This window comes from Chroicocephalus ridibundus, chromosome Z (assembly GCF_963924245.1).
Source record: "Chroicocephalus ridibundus chromosome Z, bChrRid1.1, whole genome shotgun sequence".
NCBI classification, from domain to species: Eukaryota; Metazoa; Chordata; class Aves; order Charadriiformes; family Laridae; genus Chroicocephalus; species Chroicocephalus ridibundus.
Genome location: NC_086316.1, coordinates 60,544,299 through 60,572,221, shown reverse-complemented (window position 1 = coordinate 60,572,221; position 27,923 = coordinate 60,544,299).

Below are 27,923 nucleotides of genomic sequence, written 5' to 3'. Positions count from 1 at the left end.
GACCTCCCGCTACAGTGAATTTCATAAGCTGACGATGCACCCTGTAAGGACACATTTCTTTTTTACTGGTTTCAATTTATTGCCCTTTAATATAATTTAAGTGGCAGCTATGATTCCCTGTGGCTCCTTTACAAGCTTTTAAGGTTTATTTTTTTGCTAACTTTTTAAAGAGCATTTCAGAATTACTATGAGCACCCTCCCCTATTTTTCATATCTAATAATTAAGAGCAAGCACCATCCCCCGTTTCAAGGCATAAACATTACTTTATAACGAAATTCCTATGTATTGGAAGGCTGTGATGTTTGGCTTCCTGCCTTATATCACAGTCTGGGCAAAACTTGATTTGACTGTAACACGAGGACTACCCATGTCATTGTAGCCAGAGGATTTGGTTGTGCCACAGTCACAGTCAATGAAAGTCAATGATATGCTGGGTAAGCAGAAGACATGATATTCGAAGAGGGCATAGCATGGTCTAGCTACTCTTTGCCACAGCCACGGCCATTACACGGTGCTTTTTGGTGTCCCCTGGGCTCCTGAGGCCAGGATGTGCTCAGGAATTCTCCAGGAGGGAGGGGGCTCTCATTTCAGCAATGTCACCTGGCTTACAGGCTTGTGTCACTGGGCAGATATGCACTGAATTCAGATTTATAAACAAAACCGAGTGTAAAAAGGTATTTCAGCAGCTACACGGCCACAAAATGTCACCAGAAATTAACCAGCTTTGCTCTTTCAGCTGGAGAACAGAATGAGAAGTCTGCAGAAGGTCAGACATATAAAAATGCATTGAGATTAACAGGGAAGAATATTCAATTACTAAATAAAGAATTACATTTGGTACAGTTGGTGGCTTTACTCTTTGTGTCTGTTATAAGCAATAATTAACACCTACAACTGTATTTGTTGTCACCTTGTGTTCTTATCTTCAAGTCTCAGTAGCAAATAAATGACTCATGCTTTAGTCTTGAAATGCTAATTATTATAAAAAATACCCAAAGACAATTCCACTATTTTTTATATTACTGTCACTTCACCTTTTCTGCTTTAATTTCTGTGCAATTTTAAGCTTGGGTTTGCCTGAACTGTGACCAGACAGATCCCCACAGGAGCAGAGTATCCTGCTGGGCTCTGAGGGATCCCATCTAGGTAAAGACAGCTACAATTGATATGCTTTTTAAAGGATGCAGGATCCTGTGTTATTAGCTGATTGCTCTGGCCTTTCTTCATATCTCACACAAGAAGCTGCTGCCTCTGACCCACTTATCACGTGCTTCCTATCCTCACTTAAATCAAACCTTTCTCATTTCTGTTGGAGATGATTCTTTTCCCATCTCCAATAAATTGCTCTAATAGTCCTTCATACATTACCTCCACCTCTCTTAGCCTCTCCAGTAGGGTGTAAATCTGTAGATTTCATTCATGGATGTTATAGTCAATCACCTACACCCAAAATATAAAGCCAGTCTGTTACTTGTTGATGCCTTCCATACACATCCTTCTTTATGTTATAACTCTTGACAGCAGCTGGTTACACCATTACTTGCTAAATGAAAGCATCCAGTGTTGCACGTATTTTTTTGAAAAGCATCTAAGTGTCTTAGTACCTAGGTCTCCTCTTCAAAGTAATGTAGGTTGCCAAGTTCCATCAATTTTAATCCGCTTGTTACCTTCACCAGCTTCTTATCAAACTCCACAACTAGTTCAGAATTTTCTTCTTTATCAAATAACGTCCTCTGAACTTGTTCTGTCCGAAGTCTCTACCAATACAGAAATCTCTTCTTTCCATTAATTGCACTGCTCTGATCCCGGCCATCTTTGACATCGGAGTTGCCCAGTTGCTCTAGAAGTGCTCTTTCTACCAAGCCACAAAGTCCCATCTCAGCTTTAAATCTCATCTTGATCCTTATATTTTACCTCTAGCTTCAGAATGACCTTATGAGTAAAGCAGTTTGGGGTCTTCCACGTGAAAGATTATCTACCCAACTGCTCCTGCTTCCACTGAAGCCTCTAGAATTTTGACACATCACATTCTCCTCTGATTACCTATGTGAATCACACCAGGTGAAAAAGGATTTAGCGCACCATTCCTGGCTGTGCCTTTCAGCCTCACCTTCTGCCATCATTGTGTGTCACACTCCACTGGTGAACCTCTGTGAAATGACTTTGATACATCCAGGTCACATCTATGTCTTCTCATTTCCAAAATGGCAGAAAAAATTCAAACGAGCTGGCACTTGACCCATCAGCAAATTGTTTAGTGGCAAAAGCCTTCCTCATTCTAGGTACTCAGGGCAGTTTTAATTGTCCCTGCCTCGTATCAGGGTCTGTGCAGCATCAGAAAATCCCAAAGGTGTTGTGTTTGCATAAGCATAAGTTTCTTGAGAGGCTCCCAAGGAAGCAGCTTGGCTGGCAAAGGCAGTTGTAGTCCTACTTGTGTTCTAGCCAAGCTGTGCTAGATGGAGTAGCTGTGCATGGGGCCAAGCCATCACATCCACAGCTTTTGAGAGATTAACATTTTCTTGGGAATACCCGCACGGAATGCCTCTGCTTACTTCTGTGTCTGCCCTGCCTTGCACCAGAAAGAAACACAGGAAAATTTCTCTCAGTTTTGCATTCCTGTGGAGAAATAGCCATAATGCAACACGTTTTAGAGACCTGTAATGCGCTGTGTTTAAGCACAGACAGCCGACATGGTGGAAGGTAGTGCATTCTTGAGCTGTTGAATTGCTCCCTGACTGCTCTGCTTTACAGCATTTTCCTAGAGAGCAGGCGGCTCTTACTTACTGTGGCTTTACCAAGGATTATAGCAGTGCTCCTGTGTTTGCTAAAGGTGGGTTTGTGTTTTCACACAATCCCGGTTGGTTTGGGTGCCTGCATCAATGCAGCTGCGACGGATTTTCAAGGAGGTGGTACCTGAAGCTCTTCAAGCCTGATGCTGGAGTTTTTGGTGCCCAGGCTTTCTGAATATCAGATCCTCAGATTTGTTGTGTGGGTCATTGGACCCTGGAGGCACACAGAAAATCCTCAGACATTCTTAAATTAGGTTTATCCTTGTGGGCTGAATTCAGACTGCAGTTTATAGTTGCCTGGAGAGAGGACGATAGGCACAAGAGGTGGGTGACAGGCTTTCACAGCAGGGTGAGGAGATCCCATTCCTCTTGATTGCCTAAGAGGAGGACCAAGCTGCAGCACGCTTGCTCCAAATCACTCCTTGTTGGCTTCAGTTTAGTTACCATAGCACATTCAAACCTGCAAAATTTCACCAGTGTCCCTGTGCTTGCTCAAGGCATATCCCTGAGGACTCTGAAGAGTGCCAAGAGTAAGCCAACAGGAAATACAAAGCATTAGGTTTATGCTGAATTTAGGTTGTCTGTAGATGGCTGTGCGTGACTCATATGCTGCTGAAGGACTTTGTCTTGCGCACTGGGATCCAGTGAGAGGGCTTGGAGTCCAAAATGAAATCCCAGACATGATTCATTGGCCTGGAGTTGTATTTGGTGAGTAATAATATCAATTCCAGAATCTTACTATGGTTTATTTACTGGTCATATTAGCATGTGAGCTGATTCACATTGCCACAGAAAACCCTTGCTTGCATATGAATGTTATTATGCTATCAACCGCTTCTGATACCTCACAGATTTTTTTCTATTTTCTCCCTCCTAATCTATTTTTTTTTAGGCCAACAACCCTGCTTCAGTGCAAGCATCTGCCTTTCTAATAATGTAACTATTTACTGCATCATTGTGCTCTACTCTCATTTCATGTTGTCACACTCTCCACGACATTATTTGAAAATTGTCAAAACCCTCAGTGAGAAATTTCTACCAGAGGGAAAATGAGAAACGCAAACAGTGCAGCCTGGTTACCATGAAAAGGCACAGAGACTGAAGTCATGCCATGCTTCTCCAGCATGAGCTCCTCCTGGACTCAGGCTGAGACACCCAGACCGCATCTGCTAGAAAAGCTGATGCTTGGTTTATCTTACCATGTGTGCTTTCAGTATAGATGCTGAAGTTTGCTCCGAGTCCCTCTGGGCAGCTTTGCACTGTTTCCATCATCATCCTTTGTGTCTTTTGGTCAACAGAGTTCACTACTTTCTCCAGCAACAAATGTCCGTGCAGTGACCAGTGAATTATTATAAAAACAGGAATTGCCTGTATTGAGTTATATCTCCATGACTGAGTGAGCCTGACTTAGGCTAAGTGGCTTTAACAGAGTCAAATGCATTACATAAAGGAGAAGCAAAAATAACTGAGTATGTTGAAGGGGGTGCTTGTTATTAGCAACTATCAAATGTCTCCTTGAGCTCAGTCCCCAGACAACTCTACCTATGGCTGCTCACTGTTGCCTTGTCCTTGTCAAGGTGGTCCTTAGGAATAAAGAAATAGAATGGGTTTGCAGTGCCTTGTGGAAGTTATTCTGCTGTGTGGCCTCTGCAAGCTGAGGCAGCCCAGGAATGCTACAGCCATCACACTCAAGGTAGGCAAGAAAAGGTGTTTTAGGAAGAATGGTACAATTAGGCAATCAAGTGTTCTGGGAAGTGTGGCTACGTGAGAGCTCATGTCTATGATGTTTCCTGCTATTTTCATACTGTTTTCCAACTTCCATCCCACGTGCCCCAGGACTTCACCGAAGTTACCCCTGAACCATAGAATCATAGAATGTGTTGGGTTGGAAGGGAACTTTAAAGGTCATCTAGTCCAACCCCCCTGCAGTAAGCAGGGACATCTTCAAATAGATCAGGTTGCTCAGAGCCTCATCCAGCCTGGCCTTGAATGTCTCCAGGGATGGGGCCTCCACCACCTCTCTGGGCAACCTGTTCCAGTGTCTCACCACCCTCCATGTAAAGAACTTCTTCCTAACGTCTAATCTAAACCTACCCTGCTCTAGTTTAAAACCATTGCCCCTCCTCCTATCGCTACCTGCCCTTGCAAACAGCCCCTCCCCAGCGTTCCTGTAGGCCCCCTTCAGGTACTGGAAGGTCACTATAAGGTCTCCCTGGAGCCTTCTCTTCTCCAGGCTGAACAACTCCACCTCTCTCAGCCTGTCTTTGCAGGAGCTGTGCTGGCCAGAGGTGCCAGACAGTCAATGATAAACTGCTTGTCTGTCCCAGCACAGAGTGACAGACCTGGCACTGACACCTCCCTGCCTCCCCCAGCGGCAGCACACGTCTCGGTCTCCATGATCTGACTCCAGCTGGAATGGACACATCAGCAGTTATCCCAGTCCATTTGCACCCCAGAGGCCAGAAACGCTCCTCTTCAGGTGTTACACCAGGGTCCTTCACTGCACAGATGGGGGTTAGCAAGCTGCTGCAGAAGATGCCACTACAGAAGGGAGCAGCTCAACCATTGCCAGGCTTGCTGACACTTGCTAGTGTCTACTTCTCTGGTTAATTTGTTTGTGGAAATGTGCAACCCTCTATTCATTAGGTAATGTGCTAGTAGTACATGGACCGCCTCTTCTGCAGTCGATGGAACAAGAAGTCTCCAAAACAAGAGATCCAGAGGTCTGCTTTGTAACCAAGCAGTTTAAGACTGACCCAGACAGTATGTTCCTCAGCAGTTCCACAAGCTTCTGAGTAGAACAAGGTCATTTATTTCTGGAACCAGCACTGAAGGGAATGAGGGCTATCTGCAGTTTAAAAAAAAATTTCTAGCGGTACACATTTAGAGACTCTCTGCTCAATAAAGAAGCCAAATACAAACCGGTAGTGTAGGCTTACAAGGCACACAACTGTGGGATGTTTGCATGTCTTTCCATGTAATAAACATGATCTTGTGTCAAACTTTATTTCCTGTGGTTTGAAAATCCACCCATGATGTTACATATTGTCCCATATTTGACATGGCTATATAGAGGACTTTTCCTAATGTTGATAAGACAACTGCGTACTACTAAAAAATACCCCCCACTCCCAACAAATCCAAACAGAAATACACATTGAGTTACTCATAATTTTCATCAGAATCAATTATCAGGGTGTTTTCAGAATAAAGCTGGTGTCATTTTCTAAGTTTTGTTTGGCTAATCCAATGATGCTACTAAATATTGCCAAGTATCAAGGATGTGAAGTCAAAAAGCTTCTTTTCAGCTCAGCTGTGCTGAATGGCAATTACACATTCTGAACAATCATACAACTTCTTTAATCAAATGAGGTAATATGAAATTGGCTAGATTTTCCTCAATACTTTCAACTTCAGTGAAAAATACAATAATTAAACTCTCGGTACAATGACTTTCAAACCTCTGCGCAGTCTCAGCCCCCTCCTTTTTTCTCTCTCTGGATAATAAATCCTTATGAAAGCTGCCACCACGACTGAGACAAATTGTGAAATTGTTTAATAATGTTGACTCAAGTAGTGACATCATTTGGAGACTTTTGGTTTTCTTGCAACATCTTTAAAGACAACTGCGAGCTGCCAGATGTGACAGAGCAGATACAGCTCCCAGCAGCAGGAAGGAAGGTGTTTGCAGCAAGGGGGGCTCTATCTATATTCACCATGGGGACTGAGGTGAGTCAGCTTTCGGGGGAGGAAACCTCAGCATTGTTTTCTACCTCCTTCTCTGGTGGCCCTTTTGACAAGCCCTTCTTTGAAACACTTCTCTTAGAAGAGGGACAGAGACAGGTGAGTTAATGTCTCATGTTTTGGAGGCCAGGGAGGGTGCCCAAGCCACTCTTGCCAGCCCCAGCAAAACAGTTTAAAGTGCTCAGAGAATAAAAACACTCAGTGGAAAGTAAACCCTGCAGAGCCAATTGCTTTCCCCATTCTGAGAAGCAACTGCCGCATCAGGCCCCGGGCACTTGCTGAACCCATGTGGAGTCGGCAGTCAGACTCCGGGAACATTTGTTTTACAAAACCCATCATTTCACCAGGAAGACGCAAATCTACTTTAAGAAGGAGATAAAGAATGAGCCCATGAGGTTCCTTCCCACTGTTGTGCTTTTTCATCTGTGAACAACATTAGACTAACTCCAGCAAAAATTATTAGGGTGTATCACAACTGTCTGCATTTTGGGAAAAAAAAAAAAAATCACTTTTGCTGTTCCTTGTATGGGACATGTTGTGAGTGACCACCCTGGCTCTGGTCTGAGAACCACACTGTGTTTCAAAAGGCAGTTCAACCCCCACGACGTACTGCAAAATAATAACACGCTCCCCAAATATCTTGTGGTTTTAAAAGTATGTATCTAATAAATCTGAACATTATCTGTTTAAACGGATGTAAAATGTCTGTCTCTCAAAAGCTGGGCTGTAATTCTAAGGACGCCATGGAAAGAAGAAAAAAAAAAATTACTAGCTCTAGTAACAGATGTGAAATTACATTAGATAAATATAATCATTAGTTTCAGTCTCACCCTGGTTAATTTGTTTGTGGAAATGTGCAACCCATTATTCATTAGGTAATTTTTCACACATTGATTAGAAAGCCATGTCGAATTGTGACCCAGCACATTGGGGTTTGCCTATCTCGCAGTGAACTATATCGCTTACAATAGTGGAAATGGGGGACAAAATGTTTATCTCAGGCTGATTTTGTGCCAATAAATAAAGTAAATCAATAGCCAGTGAAGTGTGAACGACATTTCTCTGCTGTATAATATGGTTTTGGGGGCAATTTGACATGCTACAAGGGGAAACAAGGGTCTTGAACAGAAAGGTAATAAAAGCAAATCATGCTGGTAACTGTTACTGAAGTCCTGTATTTTTCTCTACATGGGCAGCTTTAAGATGAGAAAAATAATGCACATAACAGCCTAAAACCACCAAGACACTCCCCAGCTATGTAAACATTGGGGATCAAATCCAGATGTGGTTGAGAAAGGGGTTGGTCTCTGTGAAATAGAAGTATCCATGGGTGCTGGCTCTGCCTTTAGGTGGGACCCTGGGCTGCAGTGGCAGTGCCAGCACTTCCCTGACAGCACTCACCTCCGGTGGCCTCTTCCCTCCAGTAGCTTCCTTTCTAGGGGGTTAAATTCTGAGGCTATAAATAGTTTTGCATCGAAGCACAGAAGCAGTGTTCCCCTATTCCCATGAGACCACTGCAGTTTATTTTCACCAGTGCTTGCTGCCGGTGTAAATCAGTGGAACTTCATCAGCTGCAGTGGTCTACACCTGTTTGCACCAACAAAGCAGCTGACCCTTCATCGCTGTTACTCAACTTTGATACTTTGCCTTTGCAAATTGCAGATAAGTGAAAAAGGAAAGGAGAGAGAATTACACATTTGTGGTTGGTGCGGTCAGGTCTGTCTTTTACACTGCTGCCCAGATTGTTCTTCCTAAAAGACAACTTGGGCAAAATAGGTACATGATGAGTGATTTTACGCAAGCACCAGTTATGGTGTACCTTGTTTCATCCGCACCGCTTCTTGAGTCAACCAAATGTAAATGGGAATAAACCCATAAATTCTTTTTCTTTTTGGGTGTGTGTTGACTTTTCTATAAGAAAGAGAGTGAAAGAGAAGTTACTGTACAGTTCAAGGCAGTCTTTCATGAGATCTCGGAAATTACTCTCAAATATCATCATGGCTGGCATCAGGACAAAAAAAGAACACATGTCAAACACAGGGAAAAGAGGTCCTATAGCAAATTTCAACATCTCCAATGTACTCTGCGGTTGTGTCACCTGCAATGCCCTGCACAGACCATCACAGCATTCACAGCAGTACATGCAAGGTAAAATACAATAATAAACTCAGTCTGGACAAAAAGCAGTGTAATAAACTCAGGCAGCCTCAACCAGGGACCTTCCCACCCCTCTGCCCACAGCCCTTGGTGGGTCTCAGCTTTCTCCTGTGGAGACCCAAGCAGTCACTTCTGCCCTACAAGTGGGGACAGTGTCGGGGCAGGAGTGAGCCACCACCCATCTCTAAATACTAGTTAATAGAGCTGAGACTCTATCAGCCATTAAACAGAATTTTGGCCAGTGCAAGCAGCTAGGGACAGGTTGTTCCTGTGTCACCCCAAAGAGGATTCTGTGCTTTCTAGTTCCTCCCTTCCCCAGTCTCAGGGGTGAAAAGCCTCTGCAGATCCTGGGCCAAGCTGTCAGAAAAACTGCTGCAGTAATGAGGTCTGTTTGCCCAGGTGCCAAGTAGTTTAAGCGAAGGCGAGTTGTTTAAGCAGCAGGTTGCAGGAGGGTGGCAAGTTGCTCTAGAGAAACCCTTGTAGTCAGGAAGCGGGCAATCCTATTTCGTTGGGGGTCCTGGCAGTGATTCACGTGTGGCATGGTCCCTCTGAGGGCAGTTTCATGAGCGTCTGCCTACCGCAGAGGGGGCAGCACAAAGGCATTCGTGTCTATCCAGGAATCGAGACCCTTCAATCAAATCACACACTCTGTCTGCTGAAATTAGAAAGGACCCAGCTCCTGATGTATTTTAAAATTAAAATAAATAATGGATGTAATAAAAAATATGAATACATCCTAGTATTATTTAAAATACCATTTAAAATTTGTGGTTTTTCACAGAAATCAAATTAAATTGTCTGAAACAATTGCTACCCCTAAGTCTACAAAATAATAGAACATGTCTATTAAACTCATAGGAGTCTCTTCTGACACCAGAGGGGCAAGAGCAACAGATATCTGTCTATTTATAAGGTGCCTTTGCCTGGCATTTTAAGCCTCAGATGTTTTCTTTAAAATACAGATTAAAATAACTTGTGTTTTTCCACATAATGCAGACTGCATTAAGGCAATTAACATTTAATTAACAGCAGGTTTTCCTCGGCAGGTCAGATTGCGAAGGGCTCACTGTTGTTGCCATAGAAAGTGGAAGGCCGGGCTGTTTGGTTTCCAGAAAAGGAACAGCTGTGTTTGAGCCCTGACAGTCTGAAATCATCCTGGGTAGGCTATAATGCTCCAAAGGACAAGGAAAGGAGGGGGCTGTCAGTGTCACAGAGACCATCTCAGGCTGCTGGAGAATGTCATCCGCTTCAGAAATCAGTGTGCTGTTGTTAGGGTATTTCTTTTAATTGAACTGACAGTAGAGCTTTAAAACTCCTGTAAGCACTCAGTAAGCTAATTTAACTGTTTTCCTCTGATATGCTTTTTAATTGCATGAACTGAGCAGTGCAATTATTTCTCACAGTTTTGCTTTTCATCTTTTATTTTTGCTGCTTCTCTTCTCTTCAGATTCTTCATTCTTTCTCTTGGTAGCCATTTGGGGCTCATTATGAATATTATCCAAGAAAAGATAGATGCACAAATTTCATTAAGAAGTTGCATTGTCGCTCTGAATTGAAAGCTGCTATCAAGATGGTGCAAACGATATTTGTAAAGGGATCTTTAAAAAGGACAGAAATACTGAAATGAAGATAGCAAGATAGATGCAGTGAATCTGTACTAACACAGACTAATATCTCCTGGGGAAAATGAAAAAAGCAATCTCAAAGAGAACTTGGAAGAGCATGGGGGCTCCCATAAGGCTGGTGGGGTTTGCCTTTTCTCTTCAGTAGGCACAAGACAGGGCTTTAAATGGTAATATCAGTGAAGTGCAATAGCAACAACAACCAACTGTATTTTTCAATAGCATGATTCAAGGCTTCGTGTTGGGGAAGGACGTTGTCCTGGTCTGCTCCTAGGCTTTGGTAGCTGTGGGCAGAGCTGCTCCTAAGGTCCAGGGCAGTCAGAGAGAGATTCAGACAAAAAAGCCCCACAAAGGTTCTTGGTTGTGGTTTTACTCCTCACTCCTTTCCGGAGGAGAGCAATAGATCAGCTTTCCTTCTTTTGGTAACAGATTTTAACCATAAAAAATAATCCATCTGTCCTGGTGAATTCATTAATCCCTGTACCTGCATATATTGCTGGAGAGTCTGGCAAGGAAGGTGTAGTGATAGACCTTAAGGAAAGCATCACCCCAGGAATATTTTATGTATATCTATATCTGTATACATATGTATAATAGATATTGTATATGTATACTCCCAGGAAAGGGAGTGAATCCAGATGACCATTCAAAAAGCACAGCTTGGTGGCGGCTTTGTTGATGCTGAAGACTTAAAGAAACACAAAGTATATGAAGAAACTAGTCTGCTGAGGGCATAGGCATGAGCAGCAGCTCCGCTGGCTGTGAGTAGCGTGTCCAGCTTGTCCCAGTGGGGGCCTTCAATGGCATTAACTAATGCTGTGGGATGCACTGGCCCAGGACCAAAGTGGTTTAACACTGTATTTGCCTTCACAAATATCACAGGTCTGCATAGCTTGGACTGAGGGCAGTGAAGGGTGGTGACTTTGTGATTGCCTGCAAGTGCCGACGTGATTGCCTGCAAGACACGTGAGGAGCAAAACACAGAGAGGAGGAGACGGCAGGTTTATTTAGGGTTGTTACTGTGGGTAACTGAAAGAAGGTGGGAACCTGTCTACTTGGGGAAATCAGTGCAGAGCCAGCAGAGGCGAGGGTTTCTGGAGCCATTTCCCCAGTGCTCACTCCTGTTAGCCTACTGACTAGTGCAAGAAAAGGGGCTTCTGCAGTCTTGCTTTTTGGATGAGGCAAATCATGCCAAAACCACCCTCTACAGAAACATCCTGTACAAGGAGGAAGAGGATCAACGAGATTTCGTGATGCCTAGATTGCCTAGTGCCTGCCCTCCTCTCAGGCTCAGAGCAGTTTTGTGTCCAGGGTGTAGGGCTCCAGGACACCCCCAAAAGATGCGGTCTGCATGGGAGTGAGCCACTGCAAAGAGTGCAAACTCATCCTGGACAGGTTGAGTTGCTTCTGAGCTGGCCGTGTAGGGCCCAGATGTTGTAAATTGGTTGCCATGCCTTTTCTCCCACCTTCCCATTTTTCTTTTGTTTCACTGTTATTATAAAAAATTGGTAGATGGCTAATATTACAAGTCCAGGGCAAAACTACTCATACGTTTAGTGTAAGGACATTTAAATATTTAAAGCAGATGGTTCCCAATGACCTTACATGTCTCCTTTATAAATGTATGTACTGTCTTATAGAACCATCTGCATCCCAATATGCAGCTCATATGTTTCCAAGTGTTTCCTCGTTAACCAGCAGAAAACTTCATCTTCTGTCTGACGTGAGATAAAGGTTCAAGCTCAGTTACAGTCACACAAATCAGCTCTCCGGTTGGGAGAAGCATTTACCCCAGGGCAGTGGGGTGTTGGAGCCTTACATTTTGCATTCGGGGTGGATTGACTAGGGCAGGACTTGGAGCATGCCGGCAGGCTTCCTCATATGAGCTGAGCCTGGGAAATCCAACAGGAGAACAAATAATTTGCAAAAGCATAGCTACTGGTAACGACAGGGCGTGTGCATCACCTGGTGCACCTGCATTGCCTTGGTGAGTCCTTCTGCGAAATGCAGAGCAATGCAGAGCGATGCATGGCTTCCTGCTCCCCTAGGTCAGCCTTGCTCCTCGCTCTGTTCTTGCACAGAAGAGCAGAGCCAAACTAGTAAAAGCAATTTTCCATTCTCCGAGAGACCCAGGGGAGATGAGCTCTGATCTTGTGCTCGTCTCGCACTCCCTTGATTCCCTGGACTGGCAGCCTTCCTGTGCGAGTCCCCACTGTGCAGAGCTGCTCCGTCATGAGAGCAGTATGGTTGCCTTGCTCCTTTCAAGAAAAATCCTTTAATTTTTTAGGACTTGCCCTGTGACTGGCCGTGTGCTACCTGCACTTTTTGGGTAGGAAATCATCTTAAAGAATTGTTCATAAAACATATATAAGTGGCAGGTAGATGGGAAGTGGCATGCCTCTAATTTAAATTTCGATTAGAAAAAAATACAGAAATGTATTACATGAGGAACTGCTAAGAGTTGTATGGAATATTGTGTTTTAAGACCTACTGTAGATCTATGTCGGTGCCTGTGAAAGAGAGGATAATTAGTGCCCGTACTCTCAGTCATATCAGACTAAAGGTAATGGGGTGTAAGAAATGGTTCATTAGGCTCTCTCAAGTACTTTTACTGTGTCCATACTATTTATACCAGCAGAAAAAATTCAATGTCTTTAAAATCAAGTGAAAGCATTCGCCTCAGATTCTTCAGTTTAAGAAATAACATTGAGTGATGATCTCTTAAAGTCAAATGGAAAAAAAAATGTACATAAAAAAACCCCTTAAACTGGTTTTATTAGCTTTCTGTGTCACTCCAACACAGTCTCTGTCCCTATGCCAATCCTGCCTCCTTCATTTGTGCTTCCCTCTATATGTTTAGCTTGCATAGGGGAAAATCTGTGGACACAGGAGGCAAGCAGGCAAATGCATAGCATTTATTTTCGAGAGAAACATGTGTATGGAATATAATTTGCTTTCTGGTCTGAACAAAAGAGCAAACTGTGTGGAGAACAGCAACAAATGTGAGTAAGGGAATGGAAAGAATGACTGATAAAAAAGGGTTAAAAAACCAAAATATGTGTAGCTTGACTAAGTGGGGAGGACAGGATGGCATGCTACAAATGTTTGAAGGGTGCAGCTATCAAATGAGGGTGGGAAAGTTATTTAGGCTGACAAAGGAGATATAAGTAGGAGTAATAGGATGAAGTTAACAAAGGAAAAATTTAGGTTAAGAATCAGGAAAAGCTTCCTGACAGCAAAATATATAATACAGCTCTGGAGCAATTTCTCATGGGAAGCAGAGAAGCCCCATCACAGGAAGCCCTATGCATTTAAAAATAAATTGGAAAAGCATTAGAAAATATAAGGAGAATAAAATATAAGGCACTTTTCTGTGCACCAGAGGCTGGACTGGATAACTGGGGGCCTCTCCCCCCGCCCTCTATTTCCAGTTTTTTCTGGTTCTTTGCTAACAATGTGCCATTTGTACTTTCTAGAAAAGTAACTAGCACAGCAAGGGTAAATTTGGGAGTCAGTCTATTAGCATAAATTACACTATATATCTACAGGATAATAAGGGCATAGCAAAGACACATTGTACTAATACTGCATGCAATTCTGAGTGCACTTTTGAACATACCTCATTTTTTGATTTGCAGTCGTGGGCATCTCCATTTTCAGAATTTGGCCCTAGGTAAGTGCTTAATCTGGTACCTTTGCAGTCCCTGGCAGGAATTAAATGAGCTGCGTTTGACGCTGTACGCTCCACATGTGGAGTGAGGGACGCTGCCAAGACCAGGTGTGGAGCACCCACAGCTCCCGCTGGCTTGAAGGGGGAGCGGCGGGGGTCATCATCTGTTGGTGGCAGGTCCTTCCCATGGCTCTTGGGTCAGGAGCTTGCTTTGCACAGGGCTATGGAAACGCAAGCCCAGCAGTTTGAGCTTGGCATGGCCGGCAAACATTTCCCAGGGGCAGAAAGCGCATGCAGGACTGGATGACACTGCGTACCCCTTCGCTTTTGGGCCTCAGAAAGAGGATGCATAAATCATTACAGTTCCCCTGGGATAATAAGTTTTTCAACTGACCTATCTAGGGCACAGATTGGCCCAGTGGCCATATTGTATGAGGACAGGTAGGACACTCAACTCTTTAACATACAGATAATGAACGCCCACACCCAGAGAGAATACACAATTAAGGCATCCCGATAAATCTGATTTCACAGAACAGACATACAAGGGGAAATAGGCATATCCTGAAAGAGGTAAAGAGTAACTATCTACCTATGCAAAATATATACCATGTGCATTTAAGTGCCAATTTAAACTTGGGCTGTTGCCACCTGTTCTAAAATTGCCCTGTGAAAAGAAAAGGTTCTAACTGCAAAATATTATTGGGAGGTTTAGTTATACTAGCATCATAAATTGCCTTTGCATACATTTTAGAAGAGGTGGCGTCTTGGTCTTAGAAGATTATGCTTTCTCTCACACAAAAGAACAACTGCATCTTGGCTAAAAGTATCTTGATGTGAAGATGTGAGTATCTCAGAGACATTTGTCTTTATGCATACACAAACAAATGGTCAGTAACCCACGACCTTTACACAGGAAAGAGTTTATGCGTAACTTTCAAATCACAGGGAACAGCTCACGTGTTTCACATAAGCTTGTCCTCCAGAACATTCCTGGTGATTGTGATTGTCGTGAGCACATGTAGGCTTTAGTGCTGCGGAAGCCCAACATTTTCCTGCATTGTGCTGGTCTTCCACAGAAATAATTTTTGTTTACCCTGAGAATTCATATTTACTAAATTCAGCCTCTGCAGTCCTTACAAAGGCAGAAGAAATGCCCAAAAGCCTACTGACTTCAATGTTTGTTGGATTTCTCTTTTTCTCCTGTACTAGGATTGCAGGACCACACCATAATTACTTTGTGAGCCGAGTATTGAGCCTTCAATTCTCCCTGTGTTTGATGTTTGGTCCTGGAAGACAGACTGAAAAATGGTTCATATGTTTTATATTCTTTTAGAAAGCAACAACATCTTCTCTATGCAGAATGCAGAATGAAAGCGGCCCTCATGTATTAGCATGAAATACAGGTATCCAATGTTTTGTGAAATTCCAGTGTACACTTGCTTTATCTCGAAACCATTCTGTACATCAGCCTGAATTTGTATTCCTTTTTTAAAAATTGTCCTCCATACTGTGGAAGTGCTTAGGGGGACCAGCAAAGAGCCATGATCCTGCTGTGCCAGGAGAGAGAGAGACCCGAAAGATGATACCCCTGTGGAGGAGTTGACACTGTTTACGTGTGAGAGCACTAAGTGACACTTGTGTGGTGTTTACTGCACGAGTTGAAAACTCTGGGCTAATCCTTGCTGGCACCAGGTTCGGCCAAGGATCAGGTCCCCAGTAAGCTGCAAAAGCGGGGAAAATGCCCAGTCACATGCTGTGCATTGCGCAGAGGTACAGCACATCTCCCTTCCCGGGAAGCTGCGAGGAGCACAGCACTCCCGCCATCGCGCACAGCTGCACGTTACAGGCGTCTTCCTCGCCCTGCCATGACTCATTTCAGTAAAGCAACGTATTTCTGCACAGAAAGCAAGGTATTTCTGCACAGAAACACCCTTTGTGGTAAACTTCCAGACCATTTCACAATTTCACACAGGGCTCCTTTGAAAATAAATCACTCTTCATACGCTACTTTGTGGCTTTCTCTAGTTACACTTTTTTTCCTCCCCCCTCCAAAATTCAGGGGAATTCCAGAACATTTTGCAATTAGCTAAGGATTATATTTCCTTATTTTTATTAATTTTATGTAAAGTGGGATTTATCAGTGGAGCATTCATTGACACTGACTTCAATTTATTCTGATGAAACTGACTGACATCTGTGTGTGCTGTTCATCAGTCATAATTTAAACCATTCTTAATTGCATTAAATGTAAATTAAGACATTCAATTTCAGCCATTATTTTTCATAAAACACTGTGAACTGAATTTTAGTGGGTCATGAGATCTTACATTCAAAATAAATAGGGTAAATTCGAAACTTACCATTGATGTTCATATTTCACCCTTTGTCGGCTGTATTTCTTTTGTAGCTTACTAGATTGGAACAATTAATTTTCTCTCTGAAGGGAACATGAATGGCTAAAGATGATGTAGCTGAGTTTTTTAACAAATGACTTTATCATTTCTAGAGCTTGCTTGTTACCACAATGTATTAAATATATTAAGAGAAAACGCAATTAACCTTTCATCTAAACCAAATGACAAATTAAAACAGAAAATGCAAACCATGCCAGAATCAACCCTCTGATTTTGAATTCATGAGGCTAAGCTGCCGGTATTTATTTGTCTGAGCTTCCTTGAGCAACAAGGGCTGTTCCCATTCAGCAACAAGGGCTTGGGTCAGGCAACACTCAAAATAACAGAAGGATGTGCAAGGTGCCTTTGCTGTAAAGGAGGGTGGCGTTGGGTGAGTGAGTTGGGGGGCTGTCCGGGAAAGGTCAGATATCTAATTTTTGGAAGTTTAGACCAAAGCTCCTCTTTAATCCAGTGGATCCCATCCCAAACGTCTAGCACCAGCAAACCCCAGCGGTGAGGAGGCCATTTTTAAAATCGAGTGTGTTTTGCTCCAGACCGAGGGGTGGGCTGCACACTGTAGCTTGATGGAGGGAGCATCCCAGCCAAGCTGGCTTTTTGTTGGAGCATGGCAGGACTCAGCTTGTCCCCAGCCTAAGGTGATGACTTCGGCTATGCTGAACTTGTGGCAGGGAAAGCCACTGCCACCTCTGGAGCAGCCTTGCCTGGCCCAGCCTGTGCTTTCCTTCCAGCCCCCTGTTACACGGATAAAGCCCTGGCCTGCCCCAAATCAGGGCTCCACTCTGGGATTCACCCTTGCAAGTCACTGAGTAAAGGCTACAGCTCTTCAGGATGCTGTGCAGAAGTCGCCAACAAAGAGAGGACCACAGGCCTTCCCTTACATGTGTAGTAAAATTTTATATAACTATTATATATGACATTTACATTCCCATGCCAGTTCAACTGATGGAGAATGAAGTGTTGCAATAAGTCTGGAGATGGGTAGTGATGCAATCATTCTCCCAGTTTCTTGCTATTAATATATGTCTCTTACTCATTTTTAAAGATAGCGTAAATGAGAGTACTGAATATAAATGGCTTTTGTAAGTCATTGAGGTCAGTGAAGCATGTCATTGTTTGCAACTTGAATTCCATGAAAGCACTGGCTGACTGAGATGCACACTATATATTTTTCTCATAAATAAAAACCACAAACAATATTCAGTATGTTTAATGATAATTATAAAATAATACTGTGTACAATGAGTTTCCAAAGCCAGAACTAGTTGAGAGTGCTTAATAATATGACCTTACGGTGTCATCTTTAGTGTACGTGATGCCTATATGCCAGCAATGTGTGAATTATTTCTCTGGCTGTACGTTAGCAAACATTTGATTATGATTTATTTTGGGGTTCTCTGAAAGATGAAGTAAGTTCTTTAATATTAGCATTACTAATGATTTTAATGAGGCATTAAAATGTTGCAGTATTGTAGGAACATTTTTCTTTTTTAATATTATTTCATTAATAGTTTACATGAATGTTAATGTTAAATTGATTATGGAACCTGAAAGAGTAATCCACAAAATGTCAAAGTGCCATTAGCACAGTGAAAGAGCCCTCCAAAGGCAGGGATCTGGTAAGAGTTAATGAGATATCTCCGTACCACATAACACTGAAGCAGCTTTTTCTAAAATTAAGACTGAAAATTAGGTTCTAATATTCTTCACTTTGGGACTCTCCAGCCATTTCAGCGACTGAGTGTTCAGCCTCACGCACACAAAAACCAGCTCAGACCCTGATCCCAGAGACTCACACAGAATTTGGTCTTATGTTGATATTCATTTGGTGTGTGAGCCTCAGTTAAAAATTAAAAAAGCCAACTGCAAAAGAATTTTAAGAGAAAGGTCTTTCATAGGATGCGATGACTGCATTATCCACGTATCAACACTTCTGCAGAGTGGATCAGCCGTAGGGATTTATTTTCACATGCAGTAAACACTGTATGTATCACTCTTAATTTGAACAAGAAAGAGAACGATGAACATTTCCAGTGAGTTTTGCAAAGCAAATTTTTAGTTAATGCTCTGTTTTCTCACCCCAGAGGGCAGGTATGTTCAGAAGAACATGTGGAAATATGCTGCTTTAGAAAACCTAAATGGCAGTAGGGTATAAGGAGGGCTAGGAAAGGATCTGACACGCATCTGTGAGGTTCTCCACTGATTCACAAATTTGGGAGGTAGGGATGTTTTGAGACTTGTCCCACAGCAGCTCTGGCTTAAGCAACTGGCACTTAAACAGCAGATGAACCAAGGTCTCACTGACATTGTCAGCTTTACAGGGGAAAAGTTAATGTAAAGATGAAGCGTGCTCAAACAATATCATCTATGTGTTAGGTAAATCCATGCTCTCATGTGCTGTCCGTATATGTCTTGAATTTCCAATGATAGTTTAATTGTGGCTGGGGCAAATAAGATTTGCTCTCTAGACCTGATTTCTTCTTATATCATAAGAAGAAATTAAGAGGTGAACTAGGCCATTTTATGGCTCCCCCCTTAGTGCCATGCTGTGGAATATATCAGAGTATCCAGCAATGCTAATTTGTGTAAAAGCATCATATTCACACCAGAGCAAAAGGTATCTTGTCTTTTAAGTATGTCCATCAACAAGCATGCCTGCCTGCAGTCTCCCAGCAGCCCAATAGCTGCTATGATATTCCACATCAAGTCTTCACCACTGGCGTCCAAGCCTTTCTCACAGCAGTTATTTCCAGGATCCCAATTTTGCTACCAGGGCCAGTCTCCTCCCAGCACCTTTCAAATGGGCATGGCCAGAAGTATGGATATTCAGGGGTCCCGGACCCATGGGGACAGATCCAGGAGAAGGTGCCAGGGCAGGGGAGGTGGCCCTCATATCTTCAGCCTGAAGCATGATGGGAGTGGGTTGGGGCTTTGGCACACAGCACAGTACCCTTTGCTGTGCTTGGACTGCATCCTAAAAACATGAAGCCCTCTCATCATGGCAGCCAAGACTGTAAGGTGTTGAACTTCTTGTGGTGTCTGAGTTCAAGTGGAGAGGAGGAATTCAGACTTTTTATGGTATAGGGCTGCCAGATGTTGGCTCCCTTACGGGTGGGTGGTGGAGGGAGCTGAGTGCCCAGCCACAATCTGGATGTAGGTAGGGTGCCAGCCTGGCAGCTCTGGGCAGTGTTTGATTTGACAGGTCCAGGTGTCCCTCTTCAAGGTCTTCCAAACAACCACAATGCTTGAACAAACCCCAGACAGCAGCAGGTGCGGGAGGGAAACCCCAGTCGTCCACAGCTCGCAGCCGTACTGTGCCACCCTCATCCCTCCAAATCATCTTCCCCCGAGCCAAAGCTCAGGCTGAAGCTGAGCAGAGAGCTCAGCCTCAGGTGGGATTGATCTCTCTCTCTCCCTCTCTCTCTTCCATGTAAGACTCTTGTTGTAGTCTAGTAATGGTAATTAATTAGCCCAACAACACCCTTAGGAAAAGCACTTCTCCTCTGTCACAGGCGAGGAAACTGAGGCTCCATAGCCTATAGCCTGATTCTGCTTGGCCTCTGTCTGTCAAAAACAGTGAAAATACTTTAATGGGCCAAATGAGAGGACTACAGGTCCTCTCCTACATGTCCTCATCTACAGACAAAACTCATAGAGTACTCATTATTGCTGGAAAAAAAAAAAAGCCTTGGTTACTCTAAACCCCTGTATTACAAAATTCCATAATGGATGTTACTCCTTCTACCTTCTCCATAAAAATTCCTTGGTTGATTTCATAATTCATATACTCAGAATATCTTAATTCAATTTCAGAAGGCTTTTTTTTTCTTTTTTTTTTTTTCCCTTAAACAGGTAAACAGAGTTGAAATGGTGTAGAGTCACTTTCTTTCACCATGGCTTGTTTGCGTCCCTTTGATTGGAAAACTGGCTTAATGTAGCTTTGCCTAGTACATGGACTGAAGTCAGCAAAGCTGGTCCTGAGCGTCTCTCCATGGCCAGAGTGCTCCTGGGTTTCAATCACCCCTTGCTTCTCCGTGGGGCAATGGGCAGCAAAATGTAGTTTCAAGTAGCCTTGAGAACACACTTAGCTGTCAAGAGGCAAAACAAGGAGGCAACATATCTTTCCTTTCCTCTCCCACCTTAGAAATTAGTGATGGCAGCTTTATTTACTAAACCAGCAACTTAAAAAGCAGTTAAGTAGTTAATAAACAGATCATTTTCTGATAAGAAGGAGAGAGACGATCGGCTGAGAGAGAGACGGTTACAGCTTGTAAGCAGAATTCCTCATTCTTCTCCAAGCCCATGCAGAGCTCTTCTTCATTTTGATTTCACTCAGAAGTTCTGTTCAGAAGCTGATGGTATGATCTGGTCTGTTATACTTAAGTGGGCATGTATTTATTATCCCATTTGTTTATGTTATCTGAATATTCCAGCTTGCATCTGATAGATGGAAATTACCAATCAGCTCGATGTGAAGTTCTGAGTGCAAGGAATATGTTTATCCTGGGAAGACCTGCTTTATTAAAAATGAGTGATAAGATTAATATAACTCTAAGCTGCATTGTTTTACTCCCTATAAAGCTGAGACAAACCTGATGGCCTCTCCTTGCACTCATACGTGGAAGAAACTTCCATTGTACCTAATATGAGATTTTGCCTGTGCAGACACCATTGCATTGCCCCTTCATCTGTTCCCAGCATTAGTGAATAAGCAAAGAGTTAACCTGGAATCCTTTGCCATTTGCAATGCTGTGTGCTGGTTTCCTGCTAGGGAGAGCTCGGGGTGAATTCATTTTCAGCTGAATATGTCATTAAGGAACAGGATTTATTAATGACTTATTAATGCAGACAGAGTCAAACTGAACTCTGGTGCAAATCCTCTAGGATTTGAAGGGAATACACAACTGCTTACAGGGCACGTGGTCTGTATATGGCTAGTTCCTGCCATCAGATGTGGATATATAGGCAATATTAAGTATTCTGTTTAACACAGTACACTTATATTCATTACCACTCAGAATAATAAAAACTTCCCATTTTACAGTGACATTTATTTACCGCCGAGCATCAGCCCAGGCACAAGAACTCCCAGTTCACTCCTGTATATAATCTCAGGGTCTGTCATTCACATGTAGAAAACTCAGCTCTCTATTTAGCACAGTGTTGGTGAAAGATAGACATTTACAGGGCCCCTCTGCCCTTGAGCTGTTCCATTAGTGCATGGAAAGCACCTTGCAGCCTGTGACAAGCGCAGCAGATCGGCACTAAATCAAAAATCAGTGCCAGCCAGGGATCTAAGCCACCATGAAGGTCACAGCCATCAGCTGCATGCCATCTCAATCCAAACAAAACACGCTGGATACAGGGGGATTTTCACTACTCACAATAGGAGACAAACACATCATGTTAGTGTAATCCCCTGATAGCAGTGAAATGGGTAACTGACCTTTTAAATACTTTTGAGTATTTAATAAAACTTTGAAGATGGGGAAAGGAGGTGCTGGTAATTTTTGGGTGCTTTTTATAGTGTAACTGAAATGTTGGCTCTGTGCCACAGAAATCCAAAATGTTAACAAAGAATTTCTCCCCCGGTGCTGGGAGAGCTTGTATATTTAAAAAATCTTATGAATTAATTCACTATATTCATTTTTCCCCCCTAAATAAATGCTCCCTATTCAGAATCATTTTCTCTATTGGATGATAAGAAACTTACCCAAGTATCCTTAAGCAGTTGATTGATATGAAAGATATTTAAGTGAAGATACAGTTGTGCACAGCATCTTTCCTAAAGTTGTAACCCAAAGCAATATCCAGAGTTGAATCCCGTAATAGCAGGCACAAAGCTAAATGAAAGGAAAAGAAAGGGATGGGAGATTAAGAGGTTTAAGTAAGGCAGTCAAGGCAGTTTACTGCCTGAGTTGAAAGGAGATGAACAGAGATCGAATGGCAGGATCTGAACTCACCAAGCCACGTGCCTTCTGTCAGCCAGGCTGCAGGAGGGGAACCAGGTGTCCAGCAGTGCTGCGTATGAACCCCCACACTGCCATGGACATGTATGGGCTCACCTTCTCACTGGGGTCTGTACAGGAGGTGCCCATATCATACATAGCTCTCTCTCCATCTTTCCTCCACAGAAAGTGGCGTTGAAAACCATTTCCTTCCACAGGACTCCTTAGGGTCAAGGGGACAGAGAAGGGACAACAGTGATGGAGGTTAAAAAAGAAATACTTCCTTCACCTGTGGCCACCAGTGGCCAATCAGTGGCCGATGTCCCTGCACAGCCCTGGGGCTGGAGCTCGGGGTCTCCTCTCCTCCTGTGAGGGCTTGACCACTGGGACAGTGTGTTGATGCACAGTGGACCTGAGCACACAGGTTTCTGTTTGGGGTCCCCTGGCCTTCTGCTTATTCCTGCTGGATTCACAGGGAGCTTGGGGAAATTTTGGGGTTTGGGAGCTAAACCCCAGCATCATTCCACTGATTTAGCCCCTTTTCTTTGGACAAATTATGGAACAAACACCCAAAGCTAACTCCAGAGAAAAATGCCTTCCCTTTCCCAGGTCCCTTCCCTGAGGCTTTGCTCAAGGGCAGCTCTTCCCATTCCTTCAGGATGAACTATGTGCTCTGATGGACAGAGTTTATTTCCCCAGCTCTACAGTGACTTATGTTCTGCAGCTAAAAAGGAAAAAATACAAATACGCTGCCTGTGTGCCTGTGTGTATGACATACAAGGTGTGCGGGAGGGCAAAATGGTTTCCCTTCCTTTCCTATCCAAAACTGCAAAGTTCATGTGCAACTGCATGAGAGGAGAATGAGGGCCCCTTGGAAATAAAATGACCAGGAGAGGGAAGACAGAACTTCCCCTTGGAGATCTCCACCTCCTGCTTTGGGAAGGACCATTCCTGTTAGAAATGTAAAATGTGTAAAACAAAAAGAAATGCTCTGAATGGGTAGTATAGAAATAACTTTTATGTAATCTATGTGAACAGATCTATTGAAGTGTCAGAGCTTATTTTAGCTATGGTATTTCAGCATTTGACAGACTAATTGGCTGCATCACTAATTATACAGAAAACTAATTTAAATAAGATACAAACCAATGCACTGGGTCAGGCTATAGATAGGTTCATCAGTGCCCAGCGGTGGATACATTTTCTTAAGAAAAGAGTGTAAGAAGCAGGGCACATACAGAAGTGATCCCTCCTGTACCGTACTTCCATGGCTGTGGCAATCAGCCTCAGCCAGGTGTTGAACCGTCATGTTTAAAGCCACCACTGGACCTACCTTTTATGATACTGCCTATTCCTTTCCTGAAACTATTTCAATGTACTTTCCTAAATAAAAGACGAAAGACTTGCTGATGTGTTTTGGGGAAAGAAAGGTTTCTCTTAGAGGAGAATATTTGCAAATTCAAGTTGCATGTTCACATTGCATTGCTGCTCGAAATGCTCATTTTGCTGTTAAAAAACCTTACACATCCACATACATGTGGCTGATTCATAGATCATTTTGTACAGGTTATGTACATCTTATTTTTGTGTCAAAACTACGCATGTATCATCTACATACTTGCACACAGAAACACACACAAGAGCTCCACAACCTATTGTAGGGTGCTCCTACTACCAGTGCCCAGTGAGGCCACTGCGAATACAGGGAAACCCGGCGGAGATTTTCCCCCCAGCCCCAGAACTTCCCCGCATCGCGGAAAACCCCCCAGATCGCGCCGGGGAAATGTGCATTGTGGGCGGCTGCCACCTGCTGGCACCAGGGGACGAGCCCGAAGCGGGGGGACGGGACTCCGGCTGCCGGGGCAGGTTTTTCCTCCTTGCGGCTGAGACCCAGGGTCAGGATTTTGTCTGCGCGGTGCCAGAGCTTTCCATAGATCCATGCGCGTCTCTGAATCATATTATTGGATTTAAAATCTCCTTAATGGCAGTTTCGTAGGCTTTCAAGCGAGGGAGGTGCTTGAAAATGAGCCAGAGTGAAGTGTCCTTTCCTCTTTCTTTTTTCTTTTTCTTGTTAGTTAATAAAGTTTTTGTATTCATCATTCATCAGAAGTCAGCCTGGGAGTGTGCTCTGTTTAAACGCTCTGGCTTTTCACTTAATGCATCCCATCTGTTTCTGAAATAAATTGCAATAATCCGTGTTTAATGTTAATCAATGTATTACTAAATATGCAAATTATATTAAAAGACGTGGTTTGAAAAAGCTTTCATTTGTAAATATGGTAGCTTAAAACAGGAAGCATATCTAAAAGCCATTTAGATACAGTAGCCTAACTCTAACAGTGTGGCTGATTTATAAAGCGGTTTTCAAGTTGATCTTTCTCCCACAAGGGGATATGTAAAACTGTTGCATATCAGATTTTGTTAACATCTGATGGGTTACTGCTAACAGTGTAAAAGCCTAATATTCACAACCATGTCTCTTATTTAAATTAAAGCAATCTTATTCCAGCTTTCTAATTTTTGTGCTCATCCTAACATATGAATTTGCATGAAGAGTTTATGAATCACAGTGAAAGCAATTTGAACAAGCTTTTCAATCAGTGCTACATCTTAGTGCCTGATCTAGATAATTCATTGTCTAAGGGGCTCTTCTGGCCTCTCCCTCTCCTTTTCAGGGGGACCGGTCTATCAAGCTGATGTGGCCACGGTCTCTCCACTCCAGCACGTCAATTTGCAAGAGGGCCCTATGTGCAGGACCTTTGCGATGCTGCTCCCACCATCAACGTGGCTCCATTACCCAGCTCACAGAGGCCCTACAGCATTGCTTGTGTTGCTGTGTGATGCATACAGTACAGGGTCTTTTGAACTCGTTGACTTTCCATGGGGCAGTTGTGTTGCATGTCATGGAAGTGCATGTGCACAAAGTCTACAGGCTGGACTTGACCCCTGCACCCAGTTTTGTGTCCCTGAACACAGGAAAGAAAACGCTATTGAGAAGCGTTGGAAAGAAGATCCAGCTGGGAAGATAAATGCTGAGATGTTCTTCAAACAGAGGTCTTTGTCGCCTCAGGCCAAGGTTAGCCATTGCCTCTCTTGTCTCTTTTTTTGCTTTCTTCTTGTGTTCACACAGACTGCTTCATGAAACCACCTGTTTTCCACAGTGGAGCAGCCCTACCTGGAAGCCCTCAGTACCGCAGGCAAGGGCAAGGAGTAGAGGGAATTGTGATCACTGCAGCAGTTCCTCACAATAAGGCAAAGCCTAGGAGGTGCTTATCTCTGTGACTAGGACTGTGTGCGTGAGACCAGCCACCTCCAGTCTCATCCTTCCTTGAAAATGGAAACTATCTTTTGAGCTGGTAGTTGTCCCTCATCTGACAGCCTTTGGTCAGTTTGTGTTTAGTGTGACAACACACTTTTTCTTTCCCCATGCTGTGTTATAGAAAATCTTTGATGTTTCAGAATCACACAGAATCACAGAATCACAGAATCTTAGTGGTTGGAAGGGACCTCTGAGATCATCGAGTCCAACCACATAAAAAAAAAAGAAAAAAAAAAACCCCACAAAAAAAAAAAGCACCCACCTACTAAACTCCACACCCACAACCCCACACACAACACCCCACCACAAACCAATAATCTTGGGCAATAGAGCATGCCCTGAAGAGCCATATCTACACGTTTCTTAAATACCTCCAGGGATGGTGACTCCACCACCTCCCTGGGCAGGCCATTCCAGTGCCTGACCACTCTTTCAGTAAAGTAATTCTTCCTAATATCTAATCTAAATCTCCCTTGCCGCAGCTTCATACCATTTCCTCTGGTCCTGTCGTTATTCCCTCGGGAGAAGAGGCCAACCCCTGCCTCTCTACAGTCTCCTTTCAGGTAGTTGTAGAGGGCAATGAGGTCTCCCCTCAGCCTCCTCTTCTCCAAACTAAACATGCCCAGTTCCCTCAGCCTATCCTCACAGGACTTGTTCTCCAGACCCCTCACCAGCTTGGTGGCTCTCCTCTGGACATGCTCCAGCACTTCAATGTCCCTCTTGTACAGAGGGGCCCAGAATTGAACACAGGACTCAAGGTGAGGCCTCACCAGTGCTGAGTACAGAGGCACGGTCACTTCCCTGCTCCTGCTGGCCACACTATTCCTGATACAAGCCAGGATGCCATTGGCCTTCTTGGCCACCTGGGCACACTGCTGGCTCATGTTAAGCCGGCTGTCCACTAACACTCCCAGGTCCTTTTCTGCTGGGCAGCTTTCCAGCCACTTTTCCCCAAGCCGGTAGCGTTGCCCGGGGTTGTTGTGACCAAAATGCAGGACCCGGCACTTGGCCTTATTAAACCTCATCCCATTGGCCTTGGCCCATTGATCCAACCTGTCTAGATCCCTCTGTAAAGCCTTCCGACCCTCAAGCAGATCAACACTCCCACCTAGTTTGGTGTCATCCGCAAACTTACTGAGGGTGCATTCAATCCCCTTGTCTAGATCATCAATAAAGATATTGAACAAGACTGGCCCCAAAACTGAGCCCTGAGGGACACCACTGATGACCGGCCGCCAACCAGATTTTGCTCCATTAATCACAACTCGCTGGGCATGGCCATCCAGCCAGTTTTTTATCCAGCGGAGGGTACCCTTGTCTATGCCATGATTCTCCAGTTTCTCCAGGAGAATGCCGTGGGGGACGGTGTCGAAGGCCTTACCAAAGTCCAGGTAGACAACATCCACAGCCTTCCCCTCATTGAGAAAGCGGGTCACATGGTCATAGAAAGAGATCAAGTTGGCCAGGCAGGACCTCCCTTTCATAAACCCATGCTGGCTGGCCCTGATCCCTTGGCTGCCCTGCACTTGCCTTGAGAGCTCACTCAGGATGATCCTCTCCATGATCTTTCCCGGTACCGAGGTCAGGCTGACAGGCCTGTAGTTTCCGGGATCCTCCTTCCGGCCCTTCTTGTAGATGGGCGTCACATTAGCCACCCTCCAGTCACCTGGCACTTCCCCTTCTTCCAGGGGACACTTTGCACCACCACAACTTTGTAAGTTGAATGCCCACTTCTGGACCTGAAGTAGCAGCTTAGTTTGACTTCACCTTCACAAAGCAATGCTCTTCCCTCATGTCACAAAGCCTGAGGTTTGCCCTCAGCCTTCTGGGGATTTCAGTGATGGCACTGTGTTCAGTGACTGAGATTGCCCTCAAGGAATTTCTTTTTTTAATCCCATCTAATCAAATTGAAAAAGTTAAAGTAAAGACTAGGGCTGAAATGAAGATCCCTATTCATAGAGGATTTATTGACAGTACCTTTGAAAGTACTGTTTAATATGCAAGGTAAACAAATTAAAAATCCCAGCTTGTGGTCCAAGGGCATTCACAAATTAGAAATGACCCCCTGCCTGCCCTGAGAGTGCTAATGATGTAAAAGCTGAGAGGAGCTGAAGCCTCTCGGGAGAAGAGTGGGTCAGAGGGGATTTTGTTGAATGTACCAATCTGTTTGGCTGTGACAGGCTCTTTGTCTAACTTGGGAGATGACAAGAGGAGCAGAGCCGTCTGGCAAAGGTGGGTATGTCTGTCTATATGGAGTCG